Source organism: Macadamia integrifolia, chromosome 9 (assembly GCF_013358625.1).
Source record: "Macadamia integrifolia cultivar HAES 741 chromosome 9, SCU_Mint_v3, whole genome shotgun sequence".
Taxonomy (NCBI): Eukaryota; Viridiplantae; Streptophyta; class Magnoliopsida; order Proteales; family Proteaceae; genus Macadamia; species Macadamia integrifolia.
In genome coordinates, this window is record NC_056565.1 from 11,705,394 (window position 1) to 11,723,036 (window position 17,643).

Here is a 17,643-nt window from a genome sequence, read left to right on the forward strand (position 1 = left end):
TATATGGTATCAGGTATCTCATAGAGGCACTGGATGAATATGAAATTTTACTTGATCTTATATTATCTACTACAACTCTAATTAAAAGTATGTGATTGTGGTGTTGTGGACACTCCTAGAGTAGGATTTTGGGAAAAACAGGCTAATTGGTGCGATGTGGTATCCAGTGCCGGCATACCTGTGCCACATTGAGGGCAAGGCGTGTTTGTGTCATGTACAACAGCAAGAGGCAGTACAACCCAGCTGTGTACAACATCAATTCTCTGTACAACCACGTAGTAGCAAACTTCCCAATATGAATCAATAGCAGCCCTATGCAGCAGCAAGATGGCATCAGCTTGTGGCCTTTGCTTGTACCAAAAGCAACAGCACCAGAAGAGGATGTAGTAGTAGGAATAGGGGCAACAGCAAGAGCAAATTCAGCTACAACCCAAGTGCAGCAGCCCACTCTCTGAAATAACCTAGAGGGGGGGGCGATAGGTTATACTAGTGGAATTTTGACTCTTTGCAAAGTACTGTCCCAAGTGTGATTGTAAATAAGAAATGCAGAATAAAATAGAACAAGCACAATCACACAACACCGAGAATTACAGTGGTTCGACTCAATCCTAGTCTAGTCCACTCCCTACAAGAATCCTCTTGTAAGGTATTCCAGTTCTCCCTTTTAGTACGGTAGGTAGGGAAGAAAACCTTTACAATCTTCTTTACGTGTGTTTGTAAAAAAATAAATAAATAAGGAATAGTAGAATAAGAGGAATACCTCAAGTGTGGTGCAAATGATAAGAATGAGAGGTGAATGATGCACCTTTTGTAAAGTCCACTCTTATAGCTTTGACTTGCATAGGAAAGAGTGGAGGACTTGATTGAGACTTGAGCTTTTTGTTGGGATTAGAATAATCAAACAACTCAAGTAGGATAAAATAATCTTAATGACTCTTGAATGCTTATAATAATGCTCTAAATGCTCTTTCTTAATTGATATTTAATTAAGAGCAGCTAAGGTATTTATAGGTGAGCTTAGTGAAGCATTTTATGCAAGAAATCAGGCTCTAACAGTCGTATTCTGGGACCACCGATCGATCGCCATTGGTAGCCGATCGATCGGAAAGAGCAGTTGAGGTAAACACTAGCAGTTGGAGCTTTTCCAAGGAGGCAACGGTCGACCGAGACTTTCAATCGATCGACTGGCTATGGTCTCAGACTATTCCGGCCAACCAGTACTTCTATTTGGTTGACTGCCAGCTTGACAGATTCTATTATGTCAGAATTCTATCATACTGACCTGTCGTCGGTGATTTGACCATAACTTTTTGGTCCGACCTCAGATTAACCCGAAACTAGTTGTGTGGGGATCATGACTCGATTTCCTACAATTTTTATGATGTCCATTTCCTGATATTATTAACTCTAAGGTTACCCAAAATGCTCTTGAGTCAGGTCAATCAGTTTTCACAGAGATTTACTAGAGCATATTGCACTCTACCACCTAAGGTCATTCTAGTATGATGTATGAGGTGCATGCATATGTAATGTGTGTACAAATTACAAATTATATTCTCTTTCCTATGGTCTTCATCTTGGGTCTTGATGTCTTCATCATTTTGGGTCTTGATGTCTTCATCTTCGGTCTTAAATGTCATTATTATCTTGGGTCTTGAATGTCTTTAAGCTTCAAGGTCATATCTACATGAGTTCAAACCTTGATGTCTTGATTCGACCATGTTTCTTCAAGCTAATTACATTTTCTTCAATCTAATCACATTTTATCAAACCAAGTTAAAGACGTATGTTTGTTTGTTAACACCAAAACATAGTAAGGAGTGTGGACATGTTTCCTAACAATCTCCCCCCTTTTTGGTGATGACAAACAAACACAAGCAATATAACCAAATACAAAAAATGACAATAACATAGTGTAAAGTTCAATAAGATATTTTAATTCAGTACCAGAAAAAGTAAACAAAGATAGATACTTGCCATTTCTAGAAAGAGTAAACAAAGATAGATATTATAAAGATAGATGCTTCTCCCCCTTTTGTCAACAGCAAAAAGGGAATCAAAACTACATAAGATATTAAAATGCTCCCCCTGAGTATGTGCCAAAAAAAATTAAACTAAGATAACACATAGAAAATAACCATAGGTTCAACATTGTATCTCAGAGTATTTCAGTAAAAAGTAACAGGAAAGACTAAAACAAAGACTAAGTTCCACAAGATAAAACAGAATAAGAGTTTATCAGTAAAGTAAAATTATATAAAAGGAGTAAGGACTCCTAATCCTCTGCATTCTCATCCTCTACGTCCTCCTCTTCTTCTTCTTCTTTGTCATCTTCATCTTCCTCGTCTTCGCATAAGAGCTTGAGAATCTCATTCTCATTTCTTTCCATCTTCACCAATTGGGCAAGGATGATGTTCCCAACCTTCTGAAGATCTAGAACTGTCTCATAGGCTAACGTATCATCACTTCCTTGTTGATGTGGCTGGCTGGGTCTAGCATCAGTCTTTTTAGAGCCAGTGGTCTTCTTGGGAAGGAGGTGAATCTTGCGAATAATGGAAATATTGATCTAAGGAAAAGGTTCAAATGATTCACCAAAGAAATCCACATAAAAGTGGTCCAGGATTTGGAAAATCATCCTTCCAGAGGGAAGAATTCTCTTTTGAAGTCTGTCACTATGGATAATCATGGTTTTGAGCAGAATGTAAGGAAGATTGATGCTCGCAGTCTTGCAAACATAGTAGGTGAGATAAGCATGGAATGGTGAGACCTCATCTCTATGACCACTCTTTGGTAGGATGTTGTAGGAGATGATGAGATTTACAATCCTCCCTATATCGGTGAGTTCCTTAGCCTTAATCTTGTGAGTATTAGCATATTCCTTCATGATGCTAGAGTACACACAGTCAACATCCATAAATTGTTCTATATAGGTCTTTGGTTGTAGTATTTGAGTTCCCCTACCACTGAGATGTCTAGGATTTCTCCTAACATCAGAATGTTTATATCTATAGGAACTCCCTTAACATAGGAATGGACTAGAAGGTTGTCACATTCACCAGAGAAGGTAAGGTTGCAAAAGAACATTTTGACTAGGTGGGGATAACAGTTGGACTCTAGTTTGAGAATGTTCCCCCATCCCAAAGCATCAAAGAGGTCTTTGATGTCATACCTAGACAAAGAGTCGGAATCAATGGTTCTACCTTGCTCTATCTATCGAGAGATGTAGAGATCCCATGATTCTTGAGCAATGGAGGAGGAGAACTAGATATTTTTGTCAAAGGCTTTCCATTTTCCCTTTTGAGTGACCGTCTTCTTGGCTCTATGTGGGCATGAGAGTCCATGATGATGAAGGGCATAAGAAGAGAAGAGATGCAAGGGTTTTTAAGAGGTAAGGGAAAGGATCTTGAGAGATCTAGGTTAGAAATGGGTTCTAAGCTAGGGTTTTGGGAGAGGAATAGTCAAAATAGGGTTTTAGGCTAAAAGGGGTTTTTAAAATGAGATAAAATGGTTCAAAAAATTGATTTTAAAGGAGTTAGGAATCAAGTTTTTGGAAGCGTCGGTCGACTGGTAGATTGTGGCGGTCCACCGGTAATCCTTTCCGTCAATGGTAGTCGATCGGAAGATTTGAGGCGGTTGACTGGAAGATTCCAGAATTGCCTAAAAACCTAGAAAATTATGAATTTTGAAGGGGTTTTTCAAGTTTGGGCTTTTGGAATAAATGTGCATGAAAGAATGTTTAATCTTTCAACCAAATGGGTTGCAAATTCCAAGCTCCTTCCTTAGAAAACTAAAACGCTCTTCACCTAGTGGTTTAGTGAATATATCTGCGAGTTGTTTCTCAGATTCAATGTATTCTAGAGAAACATCACCATTTGAGTGGTGTCTCGCAAAAAGTGGTGTCTAATATCAATCTGCTTTGCCCTTGAGTGTAAAATGGGATTTTTACTCAAGTTTATGGAACTGGTGTTATCGCACATGATTGGGAAAGATTCGAAGCTCCCTCTAGGGTCTTGGAGAGTTTGCTTCATCTAAAGGATTTGGGCACAGCATCTACTAGCTGCAACATATTCAGCTTTGGTGGTAGATAGAGCAACGGAGTTTTGTTTCTTACTAAACCAAGAAACAAGGAAAGAGCCGAGAAAGTGACAGGTACCACTAGTACTTTTTTTGTCGATATGGCAGCCCGCGAAGTTTTGAAAAGCTGACTAAGTCAAGGGGTTGGTTTTTAGGGTACCATAACCCAACATCACAAGTGCTTTTCAAATATTTAAAAATTCTTTTTACAGCTGTGAGGTGAGATTTCTTGGGATCAGCTTGAAACTGAGCACATGCACATACACTGTACATGATATCAATTCTACTTGCCATTAGATATAGAAGGCTCCTAGTCATGCCTCTATATCTAGTTACATCCTCAGCAATGCCATCTTCATCCTTGGTTGGTTTCAAGGATGAGCTCATCGGAGTGTCTGAATATTTTTTACTGTTAATGTCAAATTTCTTTAGGAGCTCATTGGTGTACTTGCTTTGGTTTATGAAAATTCCATTAACAATTTTTTTTATTTGAAGTCCAAGGAAGAAATTTAACTCTCCCATCATACTCATTTCAAATTCATTACTCATCTTGCTATTGAAATCAGTACACATTCTCTCATTGGTTGAGCCAAAGATGATATCATCTATATAGATTTGAACAATGAGTATGTCATTCTTCAAGTTCTTCACTAACAGGGTTGTGTTAATCCTCCCCCTTGAGAAGCCACTTTCTATCAAGAAAGTACTTAATCTCTCATACCAAGCTCTAGGAGCTTGTTTGAGGCCATATAGGGCTTTCTCAAGTCTATAGACATGGTTTGGAAACTTAGGGTCTTCAAAACTAGGGGGTTGAGCTACATAGACCTCTTCTTGAATGTATCTATTCATGAAGGCACTTTTGACGTCCATTTGATATAGTTTAAAGTCCTTACGGCATGCAAAAGCTAGTAGCATTCTAATGGACTCTAACCTTACTACTGGTGCATAGGTTTCATCATAGTCTATTCCCTCTCGCTGATTATACCCTTTAGCTACTAGTTTCGCTTTGTTTCTTACTATGTTCCCATCTTCATCCAGTTTATTGTGAAAGACCCACTTAGCACCAATGATGGTGTGGTGGTCAGGTTTTGGGACAAGTTCCCATACCTTTTTTTTTTTTATAAACTAGTGAAGCTCCTCTTGCATAATAATAATCCAATCACTATCTTTTAGTGCTTTTTCTATGTTCTTGGGTTCGATCCTTGAGATAAATGCAGTGTGATTGTATACCTCTCGGGTTTTAGATCTAGTTTGGATTTCTCCATCTAGATTCCCCTATAATGTTTTCTAAGGGATGACTCCTATGAGGGATGACTTCCTTAGGAAGTGTTTCTACTTTTTCAATGGTAACATCATTAGAATCATCAAGAGAGATATCATTAACTTTGTTCTTAAGCTCATCAAACATGGTATCATCATCATCAACAAGAGATTTGTTTAAGTTATTAGGCAATGATTCATCAAATTATACATTCATAGAATCTTCAACCATTAATGACTTTTTATTAAAAACTCTATATGCCCTACTGTTGAGTGAATATCTTAAGAATATTCTTTCATCAGATTTCGCATCAAATTTTTCAAGATAGTTTTTAGTGTTTAAGATGAAACATTTACACCTAAAAATTCTTAAGTAGTCTACTTTTGGCATTTTACCAAAGTACAGTTCATAAGGGGTCTTGGAAAGTAAAGGTCTGAGAATTATCCTATTTAGTACATAACAAGCTGTATTTATAGCTTCAGCCCGAAAGTACTTAGGCAAGAAATACTCATTGAGGCGTTCTAGGAGCAGAGAAATTATGGTCAATTCCATACTTGTTGCAATATAAGTCAGATTGACTTATATTGTCAAATTCTCCTCCATGGTCACTCCTCAAAGAGGTTATTGTATACCCTTTCTGATTTTGCAGTCTATTACATAAAGTTGCAAATTCATCGAAGGCATCATTTTTGTTTTTCAGAAAAATAGTCCAAGTGTATCTAGAGTAGTCATCAATGATTACAAAGGTATAATTTTTACCAATCATACTAGATACATTGATAGGTCCAAATAAGTCTAAATGAAGTAGTTCCAATGGTCTAGAGGAAGAGACAATGTTCTTCAACTTATGGGAGACTTTGGTTTGTTTGCTTTTTTGACAAGCTTCACAGAAATTATCTATTTCATACTTGATTTTAGGGAGGTTCCTCACAAGATCCTTGGATGCAATAGTTTGAATAAGCTTGACATTTACATGTCTAAGTCTTCTATGCCGTAATAATGACTCACTATGGTTAGAAACCAAGCATGCATTCAAGGAACTTGATTCGTCAAGCATACAAACATAGATATTGTTTTTCCTAGACCCTTTGCATCTTTAATGCACCAATGAGAGATATTAAATTCTACTTTGTATCCAATGCTACATAACTGACTTACACTTAGGAGGTTATAATTTAGATTTTTCACAAAGTAAACATTTGAGATTGAAATACCTCCAAGTCTTATTTTTCCAATACCAACAATTTTTCCTTTGCTGTCATCTCCAAAGGAGACCCATCCTCCGTCGTAGTCCCGTAAGCTTGAGAATAGGTTCTTGTTAGATATCATGTGTCCAGAGCATCCACTATCAATTACCCATTCGGCTTCCACCTTATTCTTCAAGCAAACATATAACAGAAATTTAATCGTACATTGGTCCCCATAATCTCATAGGTCCATTATTGTTAGTGTCAAACTTTCCTACTGGAACCCAAATGGTTTTGTACTATTTAGGTCTTTGGTTCTGCCTTTGGGATGACTTTGGGTTTCTTTGGGTCCTCTGATGTTCATAAGATCCATTTGATCTTTGAGGAGTATAGTATCTTTGAGGTCTATAGGATCCTTGGTTTTGGTATTTCTCTTATGGTCTATAAGTCTCCCGAGGGTTGTTCTCATACCCTTGGTATTGTCTTTGGGGTCTCTCAATACAGTATTCTCTTTGATGTTGGGATTTTCTATACCTAGGCATAGGTCTAGAGTCTTTTTAAGACCTATATTGCCTTCTTAGGGGCGTGTAGTTGTAGGCATGGCTAACTCTTGTTTTCTCAGTTTGAGAGTTGGGGTTCTTTCTTTTCTTAGAGTGACACTGGTTTATGGAGTGTCCTGTCTTTTTACAAAAACCACATTTGATGTAAGAGGTGGATGGTTGGTTTCTTTAGTTACCCCTTCTTGGATTCTCACTTTGTTTTTCTTTTCTCCTAGATGGATTTTGTCCATCGTAACCCAGTCCTTCTCTTTCATTTGGACCTTTCCTTTGAGATCCAAGAAGATTGTCAAGGTTCCTTTGCCCTTGGGTGAAGGTGCAAAGGGTGGAGTTCAACTTGAAGTTTTCTTTCTCCAGTTCACTCACCTTTGAGGTTAGTGCATCCACTCTCTTATTGAGTGCGTCAATCTCTTTTTCAAGTTTATTCTTATCAGACTCTAATATGACTTTCTTCATACAAGGCCTCGAAGGCTTCTTGAAGTTCCTCATTAGAGTCCCTTATTAAGGATTCAGATTGAGTTTGACATACCTCTTGTTTTTCATCTCCAATAGCCATCAAGGCGAGGTTGGAGACTTCTTCTTCAAATTCACTTTTCTCCTCTTCATCACTTGAGTCCCATATGGCTGCATAAACCTTCTTCTTTGGCTTATGTGGGCATTTAGTTCTGAAGTGTCTAGGCTTTCTACACTCAAAACATACTACATCTTTAGAAGAGATTTCCTTAGGTTTAATTTTAGATTTACCTTTTTGCCCATAGGATTTGTCTCTGTAGGATTTATTCTTGTGTTGAAATCTTCCTTTCTTTTTGAGGAACTTGTTGAACTTCCTCGTGATGAGTGAAATTTCTTTTTCCATATCGAATTCTTCATCTTCTTCATCATTGTTTACTTTTTTGATAGTCTTAGATGACTTTAGAGCTATGGTTCTCTTTTTCTTCTTAGGATTTGGTTTGTCGGCATTCAACTCTACTTCATGAGTTTGTAGAGATCCAAACAAGTAGTCCAAAAAAATTTTCGTCAAGTCTTTGGCTTCTTCTATTGCTATTTTCTCAGGTCTCCAAGCTATAGGTAAAGCTCTTAAGATTTTTTTGACTTGTTCAGTGTTAGTGTAAGTTTTACCCAAACTTTTGAGACTATTCACAATGTCAGTAAATCTTGTAAATATAGAAATTATTGACTCATTTGCTTTCATAAAGAAGGATTCGTAATCAGAAACAAATTGGTCTACCTTTCTTTCCTTTACCTCTGTTGTACCTTCATGTGTGACAAGAAGCATATCCCAAATCTCTTTTACTATGTCACATGCTATAACTCAGTTGACTCTTGTTCGTTGAGGGCACACTAAAGGAACATGATTGCCCAAAAGTTATACTGGATGAGAGTGATGTCTTCAGCTGTCCATTCCCCTTCATCTTTTGGTACAATTTTTCCATCAACTATTTTGGTGATGGTGTATGGTCCATTCTCTATGGCTTTCCATACAAGGATGTTGTGACCACACACAAAGTTTTTGAATCTGCACTTCTAGAAGAAAATGTTTTCTCCATTAAAGTAAGGGAGTCTCGAGGCGTTTATGCCTTCTGGTGGTCCTTGGAATATGGTCATGGTCTTTAACTCACTTTTAAGACAATATAGTCTTAAATAACTTGAGCTCCCGCTCTGATACCAATTGAAATAACCTAGAGGGGGGTGAATAGGTTATACTAGTGGAATTTTAACTCTTTTCGAAGTACTGTCCCAAGTGTGATTGTAAATAAGAAATGCAAAATAAAATAGAACAAGCACAATCACACAACACCGAGAATTATAGTGGTTCGACTCAATCTGAGTCTAGTTCACTCCCTACAAGAATCCTCGTGTAAGGTATTCCACTAGTTCTCCCTTTCAGTATGGTAGGTAGGGAAGAAAATCTTTACAATCTTTTTCACTGATAAGAGTATCCTTACAAATCCCCTTTACAGGCAGAGAGGTGCCTTTACAATCTATTTTGGAGGTAGAGAGACACCTTCCTCTTTTTAGGATAAGAGAATCCTTACAACCATAAGTACAATCTAGAATTGTAAAAATAGAAATAAATAAGGAGTAGTGGAATAAGATTAATACCTCAAGTGTGGTGCAAATGATAAGAATGAGAGATGAATGATGCATTTTTTGTAAAGTCCTTTCTTATGGCTTTAACTTGCATAGGAGAGAGTGGAGGACTTGATTGAGACTTGAGCTTTTTGTTAGGATTAGAATAATCGAACAGCTCAAGTAGGATAGAATAATCTTAATGACTCTTGAATGCTTACAATAATACTCTTAATGCCCTTTCTTAATTGATATTTAATTAAGAGCAGCTAGGGTATTTATAGGTGAGCTTAATGAAGCATTTTAGGCAGGAAATCAGGCTCTAACAGTGGTATTCTGGGACCACCGGTTGACTGCCATTGGTAGCCAGTCGATCGAAAAGAGCCATTGAGATAAAAACTAGCCGTTGGAGCTTTTCTAGGGCGGACCGATCGATCAAGACTTTCAACCGGTCTATCGGCTATGGTCTCAGACTATTTCGATCGGTACCTCTATCCGATCAACCGCCAACTTGATAGATTCTGTTATGTCAGAATTCTATCATACTGACCTGTCGTCTGTGATTTGACCATAACTTTTTAGTCCGACCTTGGATTAACCCGAAACTTATTGTGTGGGAATCGTGAATCGATTTCCTACAACTTTTACAAAGCTTCATTTCCTGATATTAACTCTAAGGTTACCCAAAATTCCCTTGAGTCAGGTCAATCTGTTTTCACAGAGTTTTACTAGAGCATGTTGCACTCTACCACCTAAGGTCATTCTAGTATGATGCATAAGGTGCGTGCATATGCAATGTGTGTACAAATTACAAAATATATTCTCTTTCCTATGGTCTTCATCTTGGGTCTTGATGTCTTCATCATTTTGGCTTTTGATGTCTTCATCTTCGGTCTTGATTTCTCTATTATCTTGGTCTTGAATGTCTTTAAGCTTCAAGGTCATGTCTGCATGAGTTCAAACATTGATGTCTTGATTCAACCCTTCTAAGTGTTTCTTCAAACTAATTACACTTTCTTCAAGCTAATCACATTTTATCAAACCAAGTTAAAGACGTATGTTTGTTTTTTAACACCAAAACATAGTAAGGAGTGTGGACATGTTTCCCAAGACTCTCCTCCTTCCTCTCTTCTTCTGCTTCTTCTTCTTCTTCTTCTTCTTCTTCTTCTTCTTCTTCTTCTTCTTCTTTGTTGTTGTTCCACCGAATTTGCAGCAGCAAATAAGGTGAAACAATGGCAGTGGCTTGCTATATAATTCAGCCAAAGGGTCCTTAGGGCCCGTTTGGCTAAACACCCTAAAATTACTTTCCAAAACTGAATTTAAAAACATAAAACTAAACTAAATAAAATCAATTTCTCATTAATGGTCCCCACCAAATACTGACTTATTAAATGGGATTTGGTCAGCATTATTGTTGGTGTAAATGTCTTGTATTCCGTCATAGTTTAATCTAGGGAGTACTGGTGTAGGCACCTTGATTGGATCATAGAATGTTAGTGTATGATGTTATTTATTTAAGGACAGTTTTGTACATTCCAAATTAGGGTTTTTTGCTATATATTCATAGCGAGGGTTTCTTTCTCCGTAATGCAAGCAATATTGAGAGTTGTGAGGGATGATCGCTATAACCTTATTCTCTATTGATAGTGAAGCAAGATCTCATCTCACCGAGGATGTAGGAAAACTTACCGAACCTCATAAATCTATGTGCACTGTTTGTTCTTATTTTTCCATTATCTTCTGCATCATTTTAGGGTTGCATTTCTACAAATTGGTATCAGAGCTCTAGTTTTTTGTTTTCTAGGGTTTACTATCACAATGGTAAGGAAGGGATTGAATGTCAAGTATGATATTGAGTGGTTTAATGGGAAGAATAATTTTACCCTCTGGCATCAAAGGATGAAGAATCTTCTGATATAACGGGGTTTGACGAAAATGTCATTGGGAAAATAAAAAAAACCTACAAAAATCACTAATAAAGATTGGGAAGAGATGGAGGAAAAGGCAGTAAGTGCTATTCGATTGAATCTTTCTAATAATGCCCTACAATATATTGTGGGTATCGAATCTGCATCGCAATTATGGACGAAACTTGAAAGTATCTATATGATGAAGTCCTTAACAAAAAAATTATTCGTGAAGAAGCAATTGTATTCTCTACAAATAGAAGAAGATACGGATCTATTAGAACATCTTAATACATTCAATCAGATCGTAAGTAAACTTGCAAACCTAGAGGTTAAGATCGAGGATGAAGACAAAGCGTTACTGTTGCCATCGTCGCTCCCAGAATCGTATGATCACCTGGTAATGACTCTTTTGTATGGGAAGGAGACCCTTGAGATGGATGAAGTTGTGGTTACCCTCATGTCCAATGATACAAGAAAGAAGGCCAGTAGTATAAAATCTTAAGGAGAATGCCTTTTCAGAGGTGACAAGGAGCAAGAAAGAGAGATATCAAATCAGAAGGGATTTGAGAAGAGTCAATCGAAATCAAAAGGGGAAAAGACGAAGGTCTCTTATTACTATTACAAGAAGGAAGGTCATCTGAAGAGAGTTAAAGAGGAAGGCAGACTTGAAGAAGAAAGGTGTTGATAAGGCACCTGAGGAAGCTAGCGTGGCTGATAGTTCAGATGGAAATGATGGAGATGTACTCTCTATATCATCAGTTAAGAATCAACCTTCTGGTTCTTAGATTTTAGATTATGGATGTTCATATCACATGTGTCCACATAGGGATTGATTTGATACATATCAACCATTTAATGGTGGGTCTATCCTAATGAGGAATGATGCTATGGGCAAGACCATTGGGATAGGCACTATCAAAATCAAGATGTTTGATGGGATAGTAAAAACTTTAGTAGATATGAGACATGTAGTAGAATTAAGGAAAAACTTTGTATCTTTGGAGGCACTTGAGTCAAATCGCTGCAAGTACATAGAAGAAGGTGAAGTTCTCAAAGTTATTAAAAGTATTATGATTGTCTTGAAGGGATAGCTAACAAGAAACCTATGCAGAATCATAGGGAGTACAATTAAAGGTGGAGCATCTATGACTACAGATGCAGGATCTGATACAGATGATACTTATCTATGGCATATGTGGCTAGGGCATATGGGAGAAAGAGGATTGATGGAGCATAAAAAAAAATTATTGAAAGGAGTGAAACTTGTAAATTGAACTTCTACAAGTATTGTGTGTTTGGGAAATAGTGCAATGTTAGTTTCAAAACTGCAAAACACAAGAATAAGGGGGTTCTTGATTATGTACATAGTGATGTATGGGGCCCTTCAACAACAAAATCTAAAGGTGGTTCAGAATACTTCGTAACCTTTGTTGATGATTACTCAAGGAAAGTCAAGATCTACTTCATGTAACATAAAAGTGAGGTGTTCACTAAATTTAAAGAATAGAAGGCTGAGGTAGAAAGGAAGACAGGAAAGAAAATTAAGTACTTGAGAATAGATAATGGAGGGGAGTACACGTATAAGTCGTTTCTAGAATTGTGCAAAGTTGAAGAGATTACACATCACTTCACTATTCCAAAAGCACCACAGCAAAATGGTGTAGCTGAAAGGATGAATAGAACACTTCTAGAAAGAGCTTGGAGTATGAGGCTAAATGCAAGGTTGAGAAAGAGATTTTGGCAGAAGCAGTGAATATGGCATGTTTCCTCATTAACAGGTCTCCATCAAAGGCGATTGATTGTAAAATTCCCAAAGAGGTGTGGATAGGAAAACTAGTAGATTATTCTATTCTAAAATTATTTGGTTATTCAACCTATGCACATATTGAGAGTGAGCAGGGTTCCAAGTTAGACTCAAAGTCTAAGCAATGTATCTTTCTTGGTTTTAAGAAAGGCATAAAGGGATTCAAGTTGTGGGATCCAAGTTCACAGAAAGTTGTGGTTAGCGGGGACATTGTTTTTTATGAGTCTCATATGGTGAAGTTAAATTGCAATTCACAAGCAGTTGATGAAAATAAAGAAGGTTCTACTGTGCAGGTGGAGTTAAGTGTGTCAGAAACAATAAGACAGAATGAGTCATCCAGTGACTTACCAGGATAATAGAAAGTAGTAGAAGTTCCCTATACTATGGCAAGGGATAAATGGAATCATACTCACAAAGCACCTGTGAGCTACGGGTTTGAGGATATGGTTACCTATGCCCTCATTATAGGTTAGGTGATCCATCTTCCTACCATGATGCTTTGAGTGATGCACAGCATGATAAATGAATGACAGCTATGATGGAGCAAATGAAGTCTCTACAGAAGAACAAGACTTGAGAGACTGTGAAAAAACCTAAGGGAAGAAAAATCATTGGCTATAAATGGGCCTTTCATAAGAAAGAGGTGGCATCTGAGAATGAGCGTAAAAGGTATAAGGCCAGACTTGTAGCCAAGGACTATGCACAGAAGGAGGGGTAGACAATAATGAAATATTCTCTCCAATGGTGAAACACACTTCGATCCGGGTACTACTTGCTTTAGTGGCCATGTATGATTTGGAGCTTGAACAACTTGATGTGAAGATTGCATTTCTTCATAGTGACTTGGAGGAATAGATTTACATTGAGCAGCCTGAAGGTTTCAAGATGCAGGGAAAGGAAGATCATGTTTGTCTATTTTAGAGGTCACTTTACGGTCTTAAGTAATCTCTTAGGCAGTGGTACAAACGTTTTGATTCCCACATGATGAAGATTGGCTACACAAGAAGTAAGTATGATAGTTGTGTTTATTATAGTGTCAATTGATAATTCCATTATTTTTTTGATTCTTTATGTTGATGACATGCTCATTGCTGCAAAGAACAAACATGATATAGTGATGAGCACATTTATGTGTGAAATCCTAGGTAGTAAAGCATGCATTTTATATATTTAGAATGGAGCTACCTTGAATTTTACTCTCTTTTTGCAAGTTTTGTATTTTAAAGGCCTTAAGGACTATCGGGTGTCATATCTCCATTTTTACATGTAAAGATGTCTGTTTCTTTTCATGGTTATGAAGAGAACAAAATTTTGAGTAAGATAGACATATTACATTAAAAGTACATATTCATTTAGACACTCGTACACTCGATTATTCTTTTCGAGCCAGAAAAAGAATCCCAGAATTGAACCAAGATGTAGGCCCAACCGTTCAGCAGCTATCCCAGGGAGACAAAAAAATATTTTAGATGCCAGCAAAGTAGGAGGGACCCACATTGGGTACCACTTTCTCTCTCCTTGGGCGTGGAACACAAGATCTCCTATTTGTTTGGAGATTTGGTTGAAGATTCTCTATTTTCCACCTACTTAAAGACAAGGGGCATAGATGAAAATTCCAAATAAATTAGAAGATTGTCCAAATCTTGAAAAATTGTCCAAGAGCGGAGGCTGTCCAAGTTTGAGAAAAAAAAAAAGAGAAAAAAAAGGGAATAAAAGTTTCCTATTTTATCTTCCCTGTTTTCTCTCCTTTTTTCTCCTAATTTCAATTTTCCACCTCATCACCCTTAGGCGTTCTCCCCTTTTCTCCCCTATTTTTTCTCCTTTGTCTCTTCTCTCCTCCCTCCACCTCATCACTGGAATCGTTGGACTCTCTCCCCTATCTCCATTCTCTCATTTTTTTTTCTCTTCTTTCCTATTTCCACCTCATCACATGATCCTAGAAGACCACCTTTGGACCGTCCTCTCCTCTCTCCTCTCCCCTACTTCCTATTTTATCTGTATTCCATATAAAAGGGAGTCAACCAAGGGGAGGAGGGCACACCTTTCTTCTCTAGTTTTTCTCTTTTTCTTTAGGTTTTTTCTCCTCTAGTTCTAATACTCTAGTTCTTTGTTTTAGGTTTTTGTTTAAGAACTTATGTAATGTTTTTTTTTTATTTAATAAATGCAAGCACTTTGTTTTTTATTCAACCTTTTATTTTATTGTTCAATTTATTCATTTGTAACAATCTTAATTCACTAGTTCTAGGGTTAGTTCTAGGTGACAAGAACAAGTTGTGGAGCATCTCTTTCAAGTTCAGTTTTTCTCTTCTAGATTTGTTTTCTCTAGGCCTAGCAAATTTGGATTTGGTTAATTCCAGATCTGGTTTTTAGGGCTGGTAGTATTTCAAATCAGTCAAGTTATTTTAATTCAAGGATGCAAGTATTGAAGTCTCAGGTAGGTAGGCTTCTTCATGAGTCTTCTCACCCCCTCTCATTCCCTCTTCTGGCTACCCAACTTTCTTAAATTAGGTTTTAATTTTTTAGTTTTACATTAATGGTTTCCCTTTCCCCCATGGTCCTTGGCTAGATGCATGTGTTGGCTTTGCCCCTCTCTAGCTATGGAACCATCCTTTTACTTTCATTATTTATATTGCATTTCTTCCCCTAAAGTTAAGTAGAGCATCCCTTTTAAGAGTAACTCTCTGGTCAAGCAGGGAAGCTCATATTATTTATGATGCATCCCTCGGGCTAAGTAGAGAAACCTACTTGTGTGCCTCTCTTTGGCGTTCTCTTTTATTTGCCCTTTTATTTACTTTTCAGCAATTTTTTTTCAGCACTTTTACTTTCAGTTATTTGCTTTTTAATTGCATGGTTTGAGTATTTAAATTCCTAGATGATGAATGGTTAGGGTTAGATGTGAATGGTTAGGTAGTTCAATTTTTATTGCAATTCAATTCTAATTTCCCTAGATGCGTTGATTAGGACGTTTCCAGATGCATTTGTGTTAGGCCAGTAGTTAGAATTAAATCACAATCAATCCGTACACTTTTGTGTTACTAAAAGAAGCTAAAATAAAGTGACTACTCTCCTTGTGTTCAATCTGTTAGTTACACTGATCGGTACGCTTGCGGTTACTTTTAAAACTCTAACAAATTTTTGATGCCATTGCCGGGGAGATAGTTTCATGTTATTTTTCGCTTTCTTTTGGTAGATTAGAGTGTTTTGTTTGCTTTGTTTTCTTTTTTCCTTTTCTTTTTCTGAATTCTTGAGAAGAACAAATTGTAATAATAGTTGTATCGGTGGAGGTCGCCAAGCCTCACAGTATGATAAAGACAGGTTTTGCCCTGTAGCAGTACCTCATGAATTGACCCGAGCAACCCCGGATACCTGCCAGTAAGCTCCTAAAAAGCAAAAAAAAATCAAAAAAAAAGTTTCATTCTTTTGTGCTTGTCTTATTCTAGTTGTGGGTAGTTTTCTGTTGCATAAGTGCTAGGTGGGTACATAATACTAAGAATTGGTTAGAAAGAAGAGATCCAACAAGTAGTGACCCTACCTATACTCTCATCAATACCTTTCAATATGGGAGACCAACAGCAAAACCCTCCACCTAAATCTCTGAAAGATAAGTTCTACCCTACTAGAGCAGCCTAAACTTCCTGCATAGTTCTGCCACAAGCCTATGGAAATAATTTTGAGCTCAAATCTCAATACATCACTATGTTGTCCTACTTCCATGGGCTGACCCCTAAGAATGCATACCTATTTCTAATGGAATTTGAAGAGGTATATGTTCTAATTAAGATCCAACAGCTTTCTGATGATGTTGTTAAGCTTAGGTTCATCACTTTTGCACTGAAAGACCAAGCTAAGAAGTGGTTGTATGGGTTACCCACAAATTCCATAACCACATGAAAAAATTCACTGTTGTTTTCTGCAAGAAGTTTTTCCCAACTCACAAGACCAATAAGCTTAGAAGTGATATCCTTTAGTTTAGGCAAAAGCCTAGTGAGGCCTTTTATAAACTTATGGAGAGATTCAAGGATCTACTCCAAGAATGCCCCAACCATGGCCTAAACTTATGGCATTTATGTCAAATAATTTATGATGATATTGATTACCCAACTAAAGCCCTGGGGGATTCACATCCTTTACAGATGAAGGAAAGGCATGGAAAGTTTTACATGACTTAGCTGACAAAACTCGTGAGTGGGAATCAACCCAAGACAGTGAAAGAACCATAGGAGGCAAAGGATATTTTGTGGATGGGTTAGTAGCCAAGGAAGCCCACCTGGATAGCCAAATCAAAAGGATTGAGGCTATTGTTCCTAGAGAGCCATCATCAGTCAATTTGGTTAAGATGTGTGCTTGGTGCCAGTCCCCTGGACATCTCATAGAAGAATGCCCAACATCTCTAGGGGCACTTCTAATGATAGTATTAATGTCTTATATCAGAATAATCCATATAGTAATACTTACAATCCAAGGTGGAGAAATCACCCAAATTTCTCCTGGAACCAAAGTAACCAAGTAGGACCTCCTTCCAATTTTCATAGTCAAGGTCAACCTGGACCCTAAAGGCCTCAATAGCCTTTTGCCCCAAATACTTTTTCTAGGCCAAATATAGGACCTCAGGCTAGTTTCTATAGGCCCCCTCTCCTATCATCTTATCAGCAACCCCCTGGGTTTGCCAACACTGGAGAGGCAAATAGATTGAGTGACTTGGAAAAAAATATAATCCTTCTCATGACAAGCCATCAAAACCTTACAAGAGAACACTCCCAAGTTGTCTCAATTTTGTGTG

The 17,643-nt window shown here is 37.4% G+C and overlaps 1 non-coding gene across 1 annotated transcript; it reads right to left on the reverse strand.

Annotated features, from left to right (window-relative positions):
• Nucleotides 1-16,807: 16,807 nt before the first annotated feature.
• On the reverse strand, nt 16,808-16,914 carry LOC122090273. The gene has a single exon (XR_006143512.1). It is a non-coding gene; the product is annotated as a small nucleolar RNA R71 (small nucleolar RNA).
• Between the last annotated feature and the right edge of the window lie 729 nt (nt 16,915-17,643).